Source organism: Cebus imitator, unplaced genomic scaffold, assembly GCF_001604975.1.
Source record: "Cebus imitator isolate Cc_AM_T3 unplaced genomic scaffold, Cebus_imitator-1.0 Scaffold419, whole genome shotgun sequence".
Classification (NCBI taxonomy): domain Eukaryota; kingdom Metazoa; phylum Chordata; class Mammalia; order Primates; family Cebidae; genus Cebus; species Cebus imitator.
The window spans coordinates 636164-653306 of NW_016107734.1; the positions used below are offsets into that span (position 1 = coordinate 636164).

The window sequence follows — 17143 nt, forward strand, 5'->3', positions numbered from 1 at the left end:
AAAAAAAAAAAAAAAAATGCTAGAGTTAATGTTCATTTTATTTTATGTTTTTGAGAAAGAATCTTGCTATATTGCCTTGGCTGGACTGCAGTGGTACCATCACAGCTCACTGCAGCCTCAACCTCCAGAGCTTCAGCAATCTTCCAACCTAATGTTTATTTAAGAAATGCAGTCTTACTGTTACCAAAGCTGGAGTGCAGCGGTGTGATCATAGCTTACTGTAGCCTCAGCCTCCTAGGCTCAAGTGATCCACCAGTCACACCTCCCCAGTAGCTGGGACCACAGGTGTGCCCCGCAATGTCCAGCTCGTTTTATTTTTAAATTTTAGCAGAGACAAAGTGCCGCTATGTTGACCAGGCTGGTGGTGATCCCCTACACTCAAGCAGTTCTCCCACCTCAGCCTTCCAAAGTGCTGGGATTACAGGTGTGAGCTGCCACACCTGGCTGAGGGGATTAATTTTTAATGATATATAGAGCTCAAAGCAAATATTAGAAGGAGCCTAAATGCCTATGGCAGCTGACTGGTAAAGTATAATACATCCCATATAATAAAACATTATGTAACCGTGAAAAGGATTAAGATAGATCAATAGGTATTGGCACAGATGTCCGTGAAATATGAAAATGACAAGTGATATCCAATTAGCCTGTATGTATCTTGAAGAATATGGCCAATTATTTGCTGAGATAAGATGGGTCTAAAGAGTGAAGGAAGTTTTTCACTTCTTTATTTAAAAGTATTTACTATTTTTATAATTTAATACAAGATTAAATAAATAGATCATCGAATTAGCAAAAGACACATTAACTCTATAAACAGAAAAGATATGGACAGCCCAGACATGGTGGTTCATGCTTATAATACCAACAGTTTGGGACGGGGTGGTGGGAGGATCACTTGAGGCCAGGAATTCCAGACCTGCCTGGGAAACATATCAAGACCTCATCTCTACTAAAAAAAAAAAAAAAATTAGCCAGGCGTGGTGGCATGTGCCTACAGTCCCAGTTACTGAGGTGGAAGGATCACCTAAACCCAGGAGGTCAAGGCTGTACCACCATACTCAAGCCTGGGCTACAGAGCAAGATAGGGTCTCAATAAAAAAATGGGGGGGGGCAATAAAGAAATAAAGCTAGCTGGGCATGGTAGCTCACACCTGTAATCCTAGCACTTTGAGAGGCTGAGTCAGGTGGATCACTTGAGGTCCGGAGTTCGAGACCAGCCTGACCAGCATGGAGAAACCCTATCTCTAGTAAAAATGCGAAAATAGCCAAATTAGCCAGGTATGGTGGTGCTGGAGAAGACGAGTGCCTTTGGAGATTTGTACACCACAACCAGAAAGAAAAGCCTCTTTCATGTTCCTCTAGCACCATGTACTGACAACATTTAATAATGCACCAGGTGACAGAGGAAGCATTTAAGGAACCCACTTCTAGGGTCCAATGACTGCCCGTCAGTTCTGAATTCACACTTCACTGCAGAGCAGGCATTGAAAGGTGAATTCAGAACTGACGGGCAGTCATTGGATGAACAGCTAGCACATGACACATTTCCATCTATCAAGGAAGGAAGGGAAGAGAGAAAACAGAGAAAGGGCCCAGGCATGGTGGTTCATGCCTGTAATCCCAGCAGTTTGAAAGGCCAAGGCAGGTGGATCACTTGGGTCCAGGAGTTCAAAACCAGCCTGGGCAACATAGTGAAACCCTGTCTCCACTAAAAACAAAAAAATTAGCCAAGTATGGTGGTGTGTGACTGTAGTCCCAACTTCTCAAGAGGCTAAGGTAAAAGGATCATGAGTGTCTGGGAGTTCAAGGCTGCTGTGAGCTGTGATCACACCACTGCACTCCTGCCTGGGCGACACAGCAAGATCATGTCCCAATAAAAGAAATGTTGGTGAAAATGCAAAAAAATTGGAACCCATATACATTAATGGTAGGAACATAAAATTATTTAACCACTTTTTTTGGGTGTTTCTTTTCTTGACATTTTAATTGGATTTCTTTTAAATCGAGACAGGGTCTCACTATCTTGCCCAGGCTGGTCTCTTTTAACTCATAGACTCAAGTGATCCTCCCACCTCGGCTTCTCGTGTAGCTGGGATTACAGGTGTGAGTCACCACACCTGACTGGTATAACCACTTTGGAAAACAGTTTCTCAAAACGTTAAATGTACAGTATCATAGAATGCAATAATTTCTCTCCTAGGTATACACACCAGAGAAATAAAAATATATGTCCACACAAAAACTTATACATGAATCTTCATAGCAGCACTATTCATAAAGGCCAATCCATGAAAACATCCCAAATGTTCATCAGCTGATGAATAAATAAAATGTGGTATGTCTCTACCATGGAATATTCAGCCATAGAAGGAAAGAAATACTGGCACATGCTATGACATGAAGGAACTCTGTAAACATTGTGCTAAGAGTGAAAAAAAAAAACCAGCCACAAAAGATCCCCACATATTGCACAATCCTATTTACATAAAAGGTCCAGAATAGGCAACTCTACAGTGACAGAAAATAGATTAGTGATTGCCTATACGAGCATAGGGGTCTAGGGGGAGTAGAAGGCAGTGGCAAAGAAATGTGGATTTCTTTATAGGGTAATGAAAGCTACAGCTCCATGAATATTCTAAAAACCACTAAATTGCATACTTTGATAAATAAATTGTATGATATGTGAAGTACATTTCAATAAAACTGTTATTTAAAAAAAGAAAATAGGGGGCTGGGCACAGGTGGCTCATGTCTGCCTATAGTCCCAGCACTTTGAGAGGCAGAGGCAGGAGAACCATCTGAGGCCAGGAGTTCGAGACCATCCTGGGCAACATAGCAGGCTTTCATCTCTACAACGAAAAATTAAAAATTTAGCTTTGTATGGTGGTGTACGTCTGTAGTCCCAGCTACTTACGAGGCTGAGGTGAGAATATTGCTTGAGCCCAGAAGCCTGAAGCTACAGCAAGCCATGATCACACCACAGCAGTGCAGCTGAATGACAAGGCAAGATCCTTTGTTTAAAAAGAAAAGAAAAGAAACGCAAGTTTTTATCACTTTGGGAGAGCAACCAAGTTTGAGGAGAAACGCAGAATAAAAGAGCACTGAATGGTGAGGATCGTGGCTGGTTAGCCTCAGTTGCCAGCTAACTGGCCTCTGAAAAATTTGTTAGTAAAACCCGAGCTCTGGGGGTCAGTCAATCAGTGAAATGATGAATGCCAAATACATCACAAATGCTCATCATCTTTCTTTACATGGCTTCTAGTGAAAAATTCCTAAGTGCCTAAATACCAAGTGGTCTGAAATGATGGCAGCTGTTTATTAAAGAAATAAAATCTCAGCCAGGTGCAGTGGCTTATACCTGTAATCCAAGCACTTTGGGAGTCCAAGGCAGGCAAATAACCAGAGGTCAGGAGTTCAAGACCAGCCTGGCCAACATGGAGAAACCCCATCTCTACTAAAAATATAAATATTAACTGGGTGTGGTGGTGCACACCTGTAATCCCAGCTACTCGGGAGGCTGAGGCAGGAGGATCACTTGAACCCAGGAGGCAGTGGTTGCAGTGAGCCGAGATCATGCCATTGTGCTCCAGGATATGTTTTAATACTGTTCTCCTGTGCCATTGTGCTCCAGGAAGTATTTTAATACTGTAAACATGCAAAGATGAGAACCCTGCAGACCGCATGGGCATGGAGAGAAGGAAGTATATTACAGGTGTTGTACGAAGTACTTTCATTCCAGGCACTATTGTTTACCCCTAAACTTTCTTTCCCTAAAATAATAGAGTAAACAAAGAAGACAGAAGATGAAGAAACATTCCATGTGACCCTCTGGACCCTTATTTGTTGTAATAAAGGAAAAGCATTTTAGGGATTTGAGTGCAGTTTATGATGTGATCCATGTTATTTATTTATTGTTAATGATTTTCAAAATTTCAATTAAAAACATTTAGAAATTTAGCTTTATCACAGGCATCTGTTCACATGTAAACTAGTTTGGTTAACTTCATCTGTATAAACATATAGCTAGAGAACTGACATAACTGTTGAATGGAGAATCAACAGAAACATGCCAAGGACTGGCCCTTACCTTCCACAGTGACCTCAATTTCAGGAACCTTTTCATTCCTCTCAGGGCTTCATGGTCTTTTAGGGGACTGCAAAGCTGTAAAATAGGCACAGAATTACTTTAGTATATTGTAGGAAAAAACATACAGAAGGAGATCCTTTCTAGAAGCAGAGTATTAAAATTCATACAGTTTGGCTCTTTTCAAAGAAACCTGCAGAATTAAACTTGTAGTGTAATCCTCCAAAGGGAGGCTCAACAAAGCCATGGAAACATGAATGAAGTGGGATTGCAAACGTGACACTTCCAATGAAATGTTTTATTTTTTTAAAAAAAAGGAAAAGAAAGGTCCATTAAACAAAATGCCTTAAAAAGCCAAGAAACTAACTGCAAGTCCCACAAAGATACTGGCCAATGATTCTGTATGATGTCAGGAATGCTGATAAAGAATGTCTTAATGTAGTGAAATTTAATAAGAAATACACGTACTCTCTTACCTTTAGTGTTTATTTTACTAGTCATTCCAGGAGGGAAGTAGCAAATAACTAGTTCAGGTCTAGAAAGAAAACCAAGAAATGTTACAGTAGCCAGTACAATGGTGGTCTCACAGCTAGTAAAACAGTCATGATATGACCTGGGTTTTCTTCCTAAAGGCATTCAGAGTCATCCTGTGATGTAACAGTAATTCCTATCACTGTGGACAAAAACTCTTGACTTTTCCTTCCCATGACTGGCAAGAAATTATATGAAAATTACTTCTTTCATGAAAACCAAATTAACACTCATGTACTTTCTTCAGTCACTAAAATTCTGCAGAAACACAGGTATAATAAGAAACTCAATCATCAGGCCAGGTGGGGTGTCTCACACCTGTAATCCCAGCACTTTGAAAGGCCGAAGCAGGTGGATCACCTGAGGTCAGGAGTTTGAGACCAGCCTGACCAGTTTGGTGAAACCCTGTCTCTACTAAAAATACATAAATTAGCCGGGCATGGTGGCACATGTCTGTAATCCTAGCTACTCAGGAGGCTGAAGCAGGAGAATCACTTGAACCCGGAAAGCAAAGGTTGCAGTCAGTCGAGATCATGCCATTGCACTTCAGCCTAGGCAACAGGGGCAAAACTGTTTCAAAAAGAAGAAAGGGGAGGGGGAAGGGGGAGGGGGGAGAGGGGAGGAGGAAAGGGGAAGAAGAGGGAGGGGGAAGGGGAGGGCAGGGGAGGAGGAAAGGAAGAAACGAAGGAAGGGAAGGAAGGAAGGAAGGAAGGAAGGAAGGAAGGGACTCAATTATCAATTTTTTTTTGAGACAGAGTCTTGCTCTGTCGCCAGGCGCCAGGCTGGAGTGCAGTGGCACAATCTCGGCTCACTGCAATCTCCACCTCCTGGGTTTAAGCAATTCTCCTGCCTCAGCCTCCCGAGTAGCTGGGACTATAGGTGCGTGCCACCATGTCCAGCTAGTTTTTGTATTTTTTAGTAGAGATGGGGTTTCACCATGTTGGCCAGGATGGTCTCGATCTCTTGACCTCGTGATCTGCCCACCTCAGGCTCCCAAAGTACTGGGATTACAAGTGTGAGCCATCGTGCCCAGCCTCAATTATCAATATTTAGTGGCTCACAAGATTGATCCAGGAATAATAGAGCAGATAAAACCTAGGAAATTGGCTGGGCGCGGTGGCTCAAGCCTGTAATCCCAGCACTTTGGGAGGCCGAGGCGGGTGGATCACGAGGTCAAGAGATCGAGACCATCCTGGTCAACATGGTGAAACCCCGTCTCTACTAAAACTACAAAAAATTAGCTGGGCATGGTGGCGCGTGCCTGTAATCCCAGCTACTTGGGAGGCTGAGGCAGGAGAATTGCCTGAACCCAGGAGGCGGAGGTTGCGGTGAGCCAAGATCGCGCCATTGCACTCCAACCTGGGTAACATGAGTGAAACTCCGTCTCAAAAAAAAAAAAAAAAAAACCTAGGAAATTAAACTTAATTGAAGTACCGAGGCATACCAAGGGCCACCACAGTGCCTCTGAACACCATGGAGGCAGTGGTCACTATTCTTGGACTAATGAAGATGACTGAGTGCAGGATGGGGGACTGCAGGGACAAGGGACAGTGCCAGGACTGCAGCTCAGAGCTAGGCTTTTCCACCAGGAACTTACAGCCACGCCTGTCACCTCTAGCTACAAAAAAATTTTTAGTAAAGTCGTTTTGTTGTTTTAATTCCAGAAATGACTACGTTGGCAAATAGAACTTTTTTATTGTTGTTGTCACTGAGGCAGAGTCTCACTCTGTCACCCAAGCTGTAATACAGTGCTGTGATCTCAGCTCACTGCAGCCTCTGCCTCTCAGCTTCAAGCCATTCTCCTGCTTCAGCCTCCCAAGTAGCTGGGATTACAAGCACGTGCCACCACAACTGGCTAATTTTTTGTATTTTTTATAGAGACAGGGTTTCACCATGTTGGCCAGGATGGTCTTGAACTCCTGACCTTAGGTGATCTGAAGGCCTCAGCCTCCCAAAGTGCTGGGATTACACACATGAGCCATCACACCCAGCCTAAAACTTACTTTTTAACAACAAACTTGATTTTATCACTCCCACGGACAATCCTTTCAAGTCATCGAATTCCAAACCAGGTAGGACTTCAAACTCCGGGTTTGATTCAAACACAGGATATGGTACTTTTACTGCCTCAGTGAATCCAAGAGCTTTAGCAGGAAGTACAGGAGAACATAATCTGTGGAAGATAAAATTTGGCACAGACATTCTTTTATTTGTATCTGCATTTTCTAGTACATTATGGACAAGTTCCCTACAATCAAGCAATATCCACTTCATTTTGAAGGCATTTTGCTTAGGATATTGGGAAAATCTGAAGAAGCAGCCTAAAAAATAAGTACTTTTAGGAGAAACTTTTTAATACTTTCTGGCTTGTTTGTTTGTTTTTGAGACAAGAGTCTTGCTCTGTCACCCAGGTTGGAGTGCAGAGGTGTGATCTCAGCACACTGCAATCTCCACCTCCCAGGTTCAAGTGATTCTCCTGCCTCAGCCTCCAGAGTAGCTGGTATTACAGGCACGTGCCACTACACGCAGCCACTTTTTTGTATTTTTGGGTAGAGATGGGGTTTCACCATGTTAGCCAGGATGGTATCAATCTTCTGACCTTGTGATCCATCGGCCTCAGCCTCCCAAAGTGTTGGGAGGGGACAGGAAATGTCAACACCTTGTATTGAGATAAAGGACCCAGCGAGTCTCATGTTTTCTTTAAGCAGTCCCTTCCTGTTGCACACTTGGATAATTTTCTATTTTTTTAGACAGGATTTACCTGTCTGGCAGGCTGGAGTGCTGTGGTGGGATAATAGCTTATTGCAGCCTCGAACCTTGGGGTTCAAGGAGCTGGGAGGCTGAGGCAGGACTACAGAGATGTTGTCACACCACATTGCCCAGGCTGCTCTTGAACCCCTGGCCTGATGGGACCCTCCCGCTTCGGCGTGCCCAGACATAGTTTTCAATTTTGACCAACATAAACACTGTGCTGGGTTGGAGTTTGTCAACTGCCCTTCTTCAGCCGGCAACACACAGAAACAGGTGGGGAGGTCGCGGCTGCCAGGGTACACTCTGAGGAGGACGCAGCCCAGCTCCAGGAACTGTACTGCCACAAGAAGCCACCGAAGACCCGCCCCTGTGACGTCACAGAGGCCCGTCCCTCACGGGGAGCCAATCCAAACTCGAGGCGGGGCTGCTGGGTCTTCCACGAGCTGCATGCACCGGTGGGTGGCCACAGGCAGCTGGGCAGGATCGACTCTACCACTGAGCAGGTCCTTCCCGTCCACAGGCTCTGCCCAGCCACCACCCTCCATAAGCTACGAGGAGCTTTACAACTACCTGTGCAACTTCCCGGCCTGCAAGGCCAGGTGCAGCAATGGCTGGAAGTAGCACTATCAGGTGCTGTGCACCAACCAGCCGGCTCCTGGCAGGCAGAAGAGCAAGGTCGGGCAAGGCTCCTCAATGGCCAGTGCTAGCTGCAGCCCCGGCTGTGCACTTGCCTCACCTGAGCCTGAACCTGAGTACGTGCACCCCCCAACACCTCCTCTAGCCAGGGCCCTGGGCGGCATCAACTCCCTCTGAGGCTGCCCCACATTAGGGAGCTGCATCCTCCAGTTTGATTTTGATGATAGTTGCAATAGCATTAAAGTATTTCCAACTTTGTAGGTGGGTAGAAGGGGCTAGGAAGCGAAGAAAACATCTTTTTAAAAATATAATCAGTTGAGCCCAGGTGGCTGACTTTACGGTGAGCCAAGATGGCGCCACTGCACTCCAGCCTGGCTGACAAAGCGAGATCCTGTCTCTAAAAAAATATATGCAAGTGAGTGATTTTCTTCTAGTACTCATGTTCAGACCAAGGAAAGTAATTGGGCCAGTGGCAGAGGCTCCGAGCACTTTAGAAGGAACGAGGAGGACAGATTGCTTGAGCTCAAGAGTTCCAGACTAGCTTGGGCAACATGGTGAAATCCCGTTTCTACAAAAAAACAAAAAATTAGCTGGGCGTGGCGGCACGTGCTTGCAGTTCTCACTACTTGCGGGCTGAGGCAGGAGGATTGCTTGTGCCCAGGAGGTCGAGGCTACAGTGAGCTGTGATTGCACCACTGCAGTCCAGCCTGGGCGACAGAGGGTGTCAAAAAAAAAAAAAGAAAGAAACTGATCTGTGTTTCGGTCTGATTTCCTACAGGATACGCGAAGGATGTGTTCAAAGTATTTTCTGTAATTGCAACTGTGTCTTGATTCTGAGGAGGAGCAAATCCATGCTTGGTCAACAGAACTTTTCGCCATAGCTTAAGTTTACTGCTTCGACATCTTTTCCTTAGTAATTAATTGTTAATTAAGTAGTGTCCAAGGGGGTTAGCCTTTTTAGGGTTATTAATTAAAAGAGTAGCAAGAATGTCATTTTAACTCTGTTTTTTTCAGTTACTGTGGTAACTCTTTTCAAGTCTACAAATGATTTGTTCTTATCTATAAAAAAGAGGTCACAAAAGTAAGCGGGGAGAGACCAAAGATAGAAATATGTGTAAGATTTCTACCTAAATGCCAGCCAGGTACACACCTGGGAGGCTGAGGTGCATCACCTGAGGTCAGGAGTTCAAGACCAGCCTGGCAAACACGGAAAAACCCCATCTCTACTAAAAATACAAAAATTAGCCTGGCATGGTGGTGGGCACCTATATTCCCAGCTACTCAGGAGGCTGAGTTGGGAGAATCAGTTGAACCTGGGAGGCCAAGGTTGTAGTGAGCCAAGATCATGCCACTGCACTCCAACCTGGGTGACAGAGCAACACTTGGTCTCAAAAAAAAAGAAAAAGTAAAAGGCTGCCTTTGTTCACTGAAGTATTGCTTGTAAGAGCAAATACTAGAAACAACTCAAGTGCACATGTATTAGGAACTAATTCAGTACAGGAGGAGGCAGCCGTCCACACAATGGAATACTATACAGCTCTTATTTAAGAATGAGAAAGCTTTCTCTGTACCAAAAAGGAAAGATCTCCAAGACATACAATTAAAAACAAAACAGTACAGAAGAGGTTATATAATGAGCTGCCTTTCAAGTAAGAGTATGAAGAAAGTAAGAATATGTTTATATTTGCTTTTATTTACATAAAGAAACACTGGATGGCTATATAACGAACTATTAAGAGTGGTGACATATAATAAGGTGCAGAGGTTCTACAGGGTGCACCAGACAGGGCTGAAAATAATACTATACTTCTCAATACATGTCTTTTAAAATAATTGTTCATATTTTTAGTTTACCTTTACTACCTATTTGTTTGGGTCAGGGCTCCATTTCTTTCACTTTGGGACCAGGTAATCAGGCTTCAGACTACCTACTTTCATGTGTCAGAAGTCACTAACCTCTTGACAGGAATAATTTAGGTTAAAGGAGTAGCAAAGCTATTACTCAACTGTTTCCTTAGAAAAGGAAAACCTGGGCTGGGGGCAGTGGCTCACATCTATATTCTCAGCACCTTGGGAGGCCAAGGCAGGTGGTTCACAAAGTCAGGAGATCAAGACCAGCCCGCCCAACATGGTGAAACCCTGTCTCTACTAAAAATACAAAATTAACCAGGCATGATGGCACGTGCCTGTAATCCCAGCTACCCTGGAGTCTGAGGAAGGAGAATGGCTGGAACCTAGGAGGCAGAGGTTGCAGTGAGCTGAGGTCCCACCACTGCATTCCAGCCTGGGCAACAGAGCAAGACTCCATTTCAAAAAAAAAAAAAACAAGGAAAAACTGGTAAGACATGTGGGCCCTAAAATTTGAATATTATATGCAAGACTGATTAAAATATGTTTGAAAAACATCTTCTAAGAAATGTACAAATAGCAGAAATGTGACAATATGCTAAAAAAATTAGGAGGGGAATGGAAGATAGTGGTCCTCCTTCCCTACCCCCTTTACAGTTTGATTTCATTCTTGGCTTTTCAAAATGGACTTCTGTACAGAGGGGAGATTTGCATCTAGGTCTAGAATTACAACTGTGGTTTTGTTTGTTTGTTTGTCTGTTTGAGACAGAGTCTATGTCAACCAGGCTGCAATGCTGTGGTGCAATTAATCAGCTCACTGCAACCTCCACCTCCTGCCTCAGCCTTCCAAGTAGAGCTAGGATTACAGGAGGCCGCCATCATGGAGGGCTGATTTTTGTATTTTTTGTAGAGACAGGGTTTCACCATGTTGGCCAGGCTGGTTTCCAACTCCTGACCTCAGGTGATGTACCCACCTCGGCCTCCCAAAGTGCTGGGATTACAGGTGTGAGCCATCATACCCAGCCACAAGTGCTTTTTCACTGATACTTCTGTGGTTTCCCTTCCCCAGACAAAAAGAGAAAAGGGAAAAGGAAAAGGGAAGCTATTTTCAGGGCCGGTAAGGGGTTTTGCTTTGTGGCATAAAAGAACCCATAATACTTAATAAATTTTATAATATTTAACAATATTTAATGAATTTATTAATTTTTTTAAATTTAACAAAATTAATCCATTGTCTAGCCCTTGCATCAGAGACTTATTGCTCTAACAAAACACCAATGACGACTAGGCCCTTCTACCTACCTGTGGCCTCAACTAGATAAATGCAAACATGCTGGCTCACACTTGTAATCCCAACACTTTGGAAAGCCAAGTTGAGAAGATCACTTAAGCCCAGTAGTTCAAGATCAGCCTGGGCAATATAGGGAGACCATCTCTATAAAAACTAAAAAATTAGCTGGGCTTGATGGAATGTACCTGTGATCCCACTTACTTGGGAGGCTGAGGTGGGAGGATCACTTGAGCCTAGGAGGTTGAGTCTGCAGTGAGCTATGATTGTGCCATTGCACTCCAGCACAGACAACAGGATGAGACCTTGTCTCTTAAAAAAGTAAAAAGATAGCCGGGCATGTTGGCTCACACCTGTAATCCCAGCACTTTGGGAGGCTGACATGGGTGGGTCACCCCAGGGTGGGAGTTTGAGACCAGCCTGGGCGCAGTGAGAAACCCTGTCTCTACTAAAAATACACAATTAGCTGGGTGGCATGGCCCATGCCTGTAATCCCAGTTACTTGGGTAGCTGAGGCAGGAGAATCACTTGAACCTGGGAGGCAGAGGTTGCAATGAGCTGAGATCATGCCATTGCACTCCAGCCTGGGCAACAAGAGTAAAATTCTGTTTCAAAAATAGATAAAATGAAATGAAATAAAAAGACAAATGCAAATATGAATCACCAACAGAGTTAAAAGGTGACAAATGTTCCAATGTTACCAGGGAGTCTAGGAGAGAAGAAGCCTCCATAGCTGCCCCGGTCAACCCAACTAACAAAGAGGTTAGTGGCCAGAGGAACAGGTAAGGCAAGCCTTCATTTGAACCCATCAGCTTTTGCAGAAAAAATTCTCCATGGTCATGGGATGGCCTGACTGATGGAAACTGTCCATACACCTAGTTTACCTTTGCCTTTTCTCTAGATCCGAAACGTATTGGAAATGAATGCCACGTGACATCTATCCCTGCCCTCCTCATGACATACCCTTTATAGGAGAGCCCACACTAGCTGATGACTCTGGAATTCTAATTACCAGGAATCCAGATATGATGCCACTGAGCTCTGTCTTTCCAACTACCTTTTAGACATCTCTACCTGGATGTCCTGAGCATCTCATGTCCAAAGATTAATTCCTTCTCCCTGGCAAAGTATGTTCTTTGGAGCTCCACTTTCCCTGTCTCAATTAATGGCACTGCCATGCACCAAGATACCTGAACCAGAAACCTGATGGACATCCTACAGTCCTCCTTCTGTCCTGCTCCTATTTCTGTTCACTGTGTCAACAATAAGCTGTATTGATTTTTTACCTCCTAAATATTTCTCAAAACCTCATTTCCCCTTCATATTCGCTGGCACCCCCATTCAGCATCTCATCATTCATTCAACAATATTTACTGAGTATAACGCATAGCTAGGTGTTTTTAAACTGAATATAAACAGTGTGATATTTATTTTCTGGTGGCTCAATATCTAGTTATTTCTCCCCCCTGCCAACAAAAACAGAGTCTTGCTCTGTTGCCCAGGCTGGAGTACAGTGGCACAATCTTGGCTCACTGCAATCTCTGGCTCCTGGGTTAAGCAATTTACCTGCCTTAGCCTCCCAAAAAGCAGGGATTACAAGTACACAACATTACGCTCAGCTAATTTTTGTATTTTTAGTAGAGGCCGGATTTCATCATGTTGGTTACACTGGTCTCAAACTCCTGACCTTTTGATCCACCCACCTCAGCCTCCCAAAAGCTTCTGCTCTTTCTTATTTTGCCCACTTAATCTAAGAAAACTAAGCTAAAATAAATTTTGTAACCAAACCAAAATGAAGCTCTCTAAGTGGTATGGCTACTATACTCAAAAGATTTGAAATTCCCTTAACCCAAAAATGGTTACCTGCAAGTCAGCATCCTCAGAGTATATTTCAGGTGCATACTAGAATATATCAGTATAAACTATGAAAGTCTAGAGCCTTTGTTTCAGTAAAACTAGATGCAATAAAACCATGGGCTCCATGCATGATTGGTATTGTAAGAGAGGCCACAGGGAGTAGAATTAAATATGACAGCTTCAGCTGGGCACAGTGGCTCACGCCTGTAATCCCACCACTTTGGGAGGCTGAGGTGGGCAGATCGTTTGAGGTCAGGAGCTCGAGACCAGCCTGGCCAACATGGTAAAACCCCGTGTGTACTAAAAATACAAAAATTAGCCAGGCATGGTGGCGGGTGTCCATGATCCCAGCGACTTGGGAGGCTGTGGCAGGAGATTCACTTGAACGCGGGAGGCAAACGTTGCAGTGAGCTGACATCACACCACTACACTCCAGCCTGGGCAACAGAGCAAAACTCCCATCTCAAAAAATATATGTATATGACACCTCTTGACCTATGATCAAAGTGCCTTCTAAACTCAATTTAAGGCACCATATATCACAAACCAGATGGCAAGAAATTAAAGAAACTTTAGTCTTTTTCATGCCATCCAATTACATCTTGCTCAGTTCACAAACATGTTTCAGCAAATGCTGGAGGAGTTTTTCTCTCTTTAGGAGCCCTCTCTCACTTTACCCTTCTTAACAAAAGACCTCACACAGGTAGAAAGAGGATGGAGACAGGCCAGCTTCAGGACATGCTGCATGGGGAGAATCCACTGTCTCAAAAAGAGGGCTCTACACCCCTCTGACAATCCCACAATAGACCAGCTACACACAAATGCCTGAAGTAAGGAAGTCCATCAAGAAGATGAACAGTGGGTGAGATTAAGACTTCTGACCCAAAGGGCCTGCTGCTGGTCTGACCATTCATCAAAAAATCTGACTTTAAATGGAAACACATTGGACTATGACATGCAATAAAAGGACGGAAGCAGCAAAGGGTCTTGATTTGGGTTTCCTTTCCCCCCTAAACAGCTCCAGTGAATGGAGCAGTGAGTGTGCCTGTGATGCTCCTGACACATCTGGGGTAGTTCCTATTCACACTGGTCAACCTTTGGGATTTTCCACACATTGCAGGGTCATCGTCCATCTATGCTACCTAGAATGTCCAAATAAAAGCTCCTGTTTAGAGACTGTAGAGAAAATTGTCAAACCTGAAAGCTCATGAACTGTCCCAGCCAGGGGAGAACACATGTAGGAAAGACTACAGAAGCTGATGTCAGAAGCCTAATTTCAGGTTGACCCCTACAGCTTTACAATTGTGAATAATCAACTTACTTTCTTTAGCCTTGGTTATTCTCACATCAATCATGAGAAAAGCAGACTGAATTGTCTCCCAGATCAATTCCAATCTTAATATCCTCTGGCTTTACGATTAAAGAGTGATACTAATAAGGCTAAAACTGTGATTTAACCCCAATAGGAAACTGCTGGGATTATGCTAAGCAAAACTGTTCCACACAGACAGAGCCATTCTGACCATGTCCCTCCCTACACCAGCTATCATACAGATATGCACCACCGGTATGAGAAGTCCGTTCTACAGAGGACACTGACTGATTCAATAATAGGCTGATTTATTCATTCAATCAACAAATATTTACTGAGCACCTTCTAGGTATTTAGGGATACAACAGAACAAAACAGACAAAATCCCTTCGCTTACAGAGTTTACATTTTAGTGAAGGACAAGAGGGAGTCAGACATCAAATAGGAAATATGAATTAAGGATATATTTTATACAGGGCAATGTTGGGATTCACTCAGGGTGGCTGGCAAAATATTAAGGGAAATATTAGGGAAGTTATAGATTACAGTCTCAAATCTTTTGGAAAGCTGAAAAGTTTTAATGAGCCAGGCTGAAGACAGCCAGTTCTTACCTTAGAACTTTAAGTCATAAGGTGTAGATTAAGATAATAAAAGCCTCCCAAGCTAAGTCTGTTTACCCCACATTCCTTTGTCTCTACTCTGCTTACTCAAGTAAACTTTGTGCTAGATGTTCCTCTCGGGGGAGGTTGAAAAAGCGTTACTTGCTAATGGTGTTTACTCTGGGCCACAGAACCACAAATTTTTGTCATTTGTAAAATCACTCTTTTAACCATGTTAATTATCCACAAGTATGTTGACTTCTGTTATTACCTCTATACTGAATACATGCGAGAAGGAAGAAGGAGTTGTAGTCAATTAGCTGTAATCACCCTCTAAAAGCAGCTGAGGACCTCCAGCCCAACTCTTACACTGTATTCTGTATGTAACAACGTATTTCATTCATCCATTGCTGAGTCAAGATCTGCAGGACAGACCTCCACAAGTAGTGATCAATGTCGCAGAGCAGCCTGGAGGCCCTTGATAAGATGACTTTTGAACCACAATCCAAAGCAGAGAGTGAGCCATACAGACACTAGGGAAGAATGTCCCAGGCAGAGGGAACAGCAAGGCTCAGAGACAGGACAGGGTCAAGCCTGCCTGGCATGCTAAAGGAAACACCATGGGCTCAGTGTTTATAAAGAGGAGTAAGAGCAGGAGAGCAGCAGGAAGCACAGTGAGACAGGTGGCAGGGGTCAGATCATGTAGAAAACAAAGCCACTGAAGAGTTTGAACAGAGGGGTAAACATGATCTTCATTCCACTGTAAAAGAATTGTTCTAGCTGTTGTATTGAGAGTAGACTGGCTGGGCGCAGTGGCTCACTCCTGTAATCCCAATACTTCGGGAGGCCAAGGCAGGCAGATCACTTAAGGACAGGAGTTCAAGACCAGCCTGGCCACTATGGTGAAACCCTGCCTCTAATTAAAAAAACACCAAAAATTAGCAGGGCATGGTGGCTCATGCCTGTAATTCCAGCTACTAGGGAGGCTGAGGCAGGAGAATCTCTTGAACCTGGGAGATGGAAGTTGCAGTGAGCCTAGATTGCAGCATTGAGCTCCAGCGTTGGCGACAGAGCAAGACTCAATCTTAAAAAAAAAAAAAAAAAAAAAGAGAGAAAGAGAGTAGACTGAAGGAGGTAAGCATGGAAAAAAGAAAACCAGTTAGGAGACTACGGAGATAATCGAGGTGAGAGATGATGGCAGAGGAATCCAGGGAGGCAGCAGTGAGGCATGAAGAGGGACAGAGTCTGGGATATATTCTGAAGTTGAATCAACAGGACACTGGAGGACAGGATCATCTTGGAAAATCTTGGGACTACCGTAGAATTGAATGAAGCTAAATGGCACTAAATTCCAACATCCACTGTGAAATCATGGGAACAGGGGTTTGTTCATCTCAGCTACTTAGTGTCTCATCCAGTACTCGGCACATAATGGGGATATAAAAAGTCTTCAATTCTTAAATGAATAAGTGTGGAATTGAATATATTATAAAGCCAAAAGACCTGCAGTTTGATAGATCATTAGGAGGTCAAAAAGCATCTGGTGCTAGACATATTTTACTAACAGTGGGTCCCCCTCCTCTGAGTGAATCTATTTCTTTTTTTTCTTTTTAGAGACAGAGTTTCTCTCTGTCACCCAGGCTAGCAGTGGCTCAATGTCAGCGCACCGCAACCTCCGCCTCCTAGGCTCAAGCAATTATCATGTCTCAGCCTCCCAAGTAGCTGGGACTACAGGCATTCACCACCATGCCCAGCTAATTTTTTTTTTTTTTTTTTTTTTTTTTTTGCATTATAGTAGAGATGGGATTTCAGCATGTTGCCGAGAGTGGTCTCAAACTCCTAAGCTCAGACAATCCACCCACCTTGGCCTCCCAAGGTGCTAGGATTGCAGGCATGAGCCACAATGCTCAGCCTGAATCTATTTCTTTTTATTTAAAAAATTCCCTTTATAAGCTGGGCGCCACAGCTCATGCCTGTAATCCCAGCACTTTGGGAGGCAGAGGTGGGTGGATCATGAGGTCAGGAGTTCGAGACCAGCCTGGCCAAGATGGTGAAACCCTGTCTCTACTAAAAGTACAAAAATTAGCTTGGCATGGTGGCACGTGCCTGTAATCCTGGCTACTCGGGAGGCTGAGGCAGGAGAATCGCTTGAACCCGGGAGGTGGAGGCTGCAGTGAGCTAAGATCATGCCATTGCACTCCAGCCTGGGTGCCAGAGTGAGACTCCATCTCAAA

General features: G+C 43.9%; 1 long non-coding RNA gene across 2 annotated transcripts in view; it reads right to left on the reverse strand.

Annotated features, from left to right (window-relative positions):
- Nucleotides 1-17143, reverse strand: part of LOC108290024 — a 29795-nt gene that overhangs the window by 1164 nt on the left and 11488 nt on the right. The gene's annotated exons all lie outside the window — the stretch shown is intronic.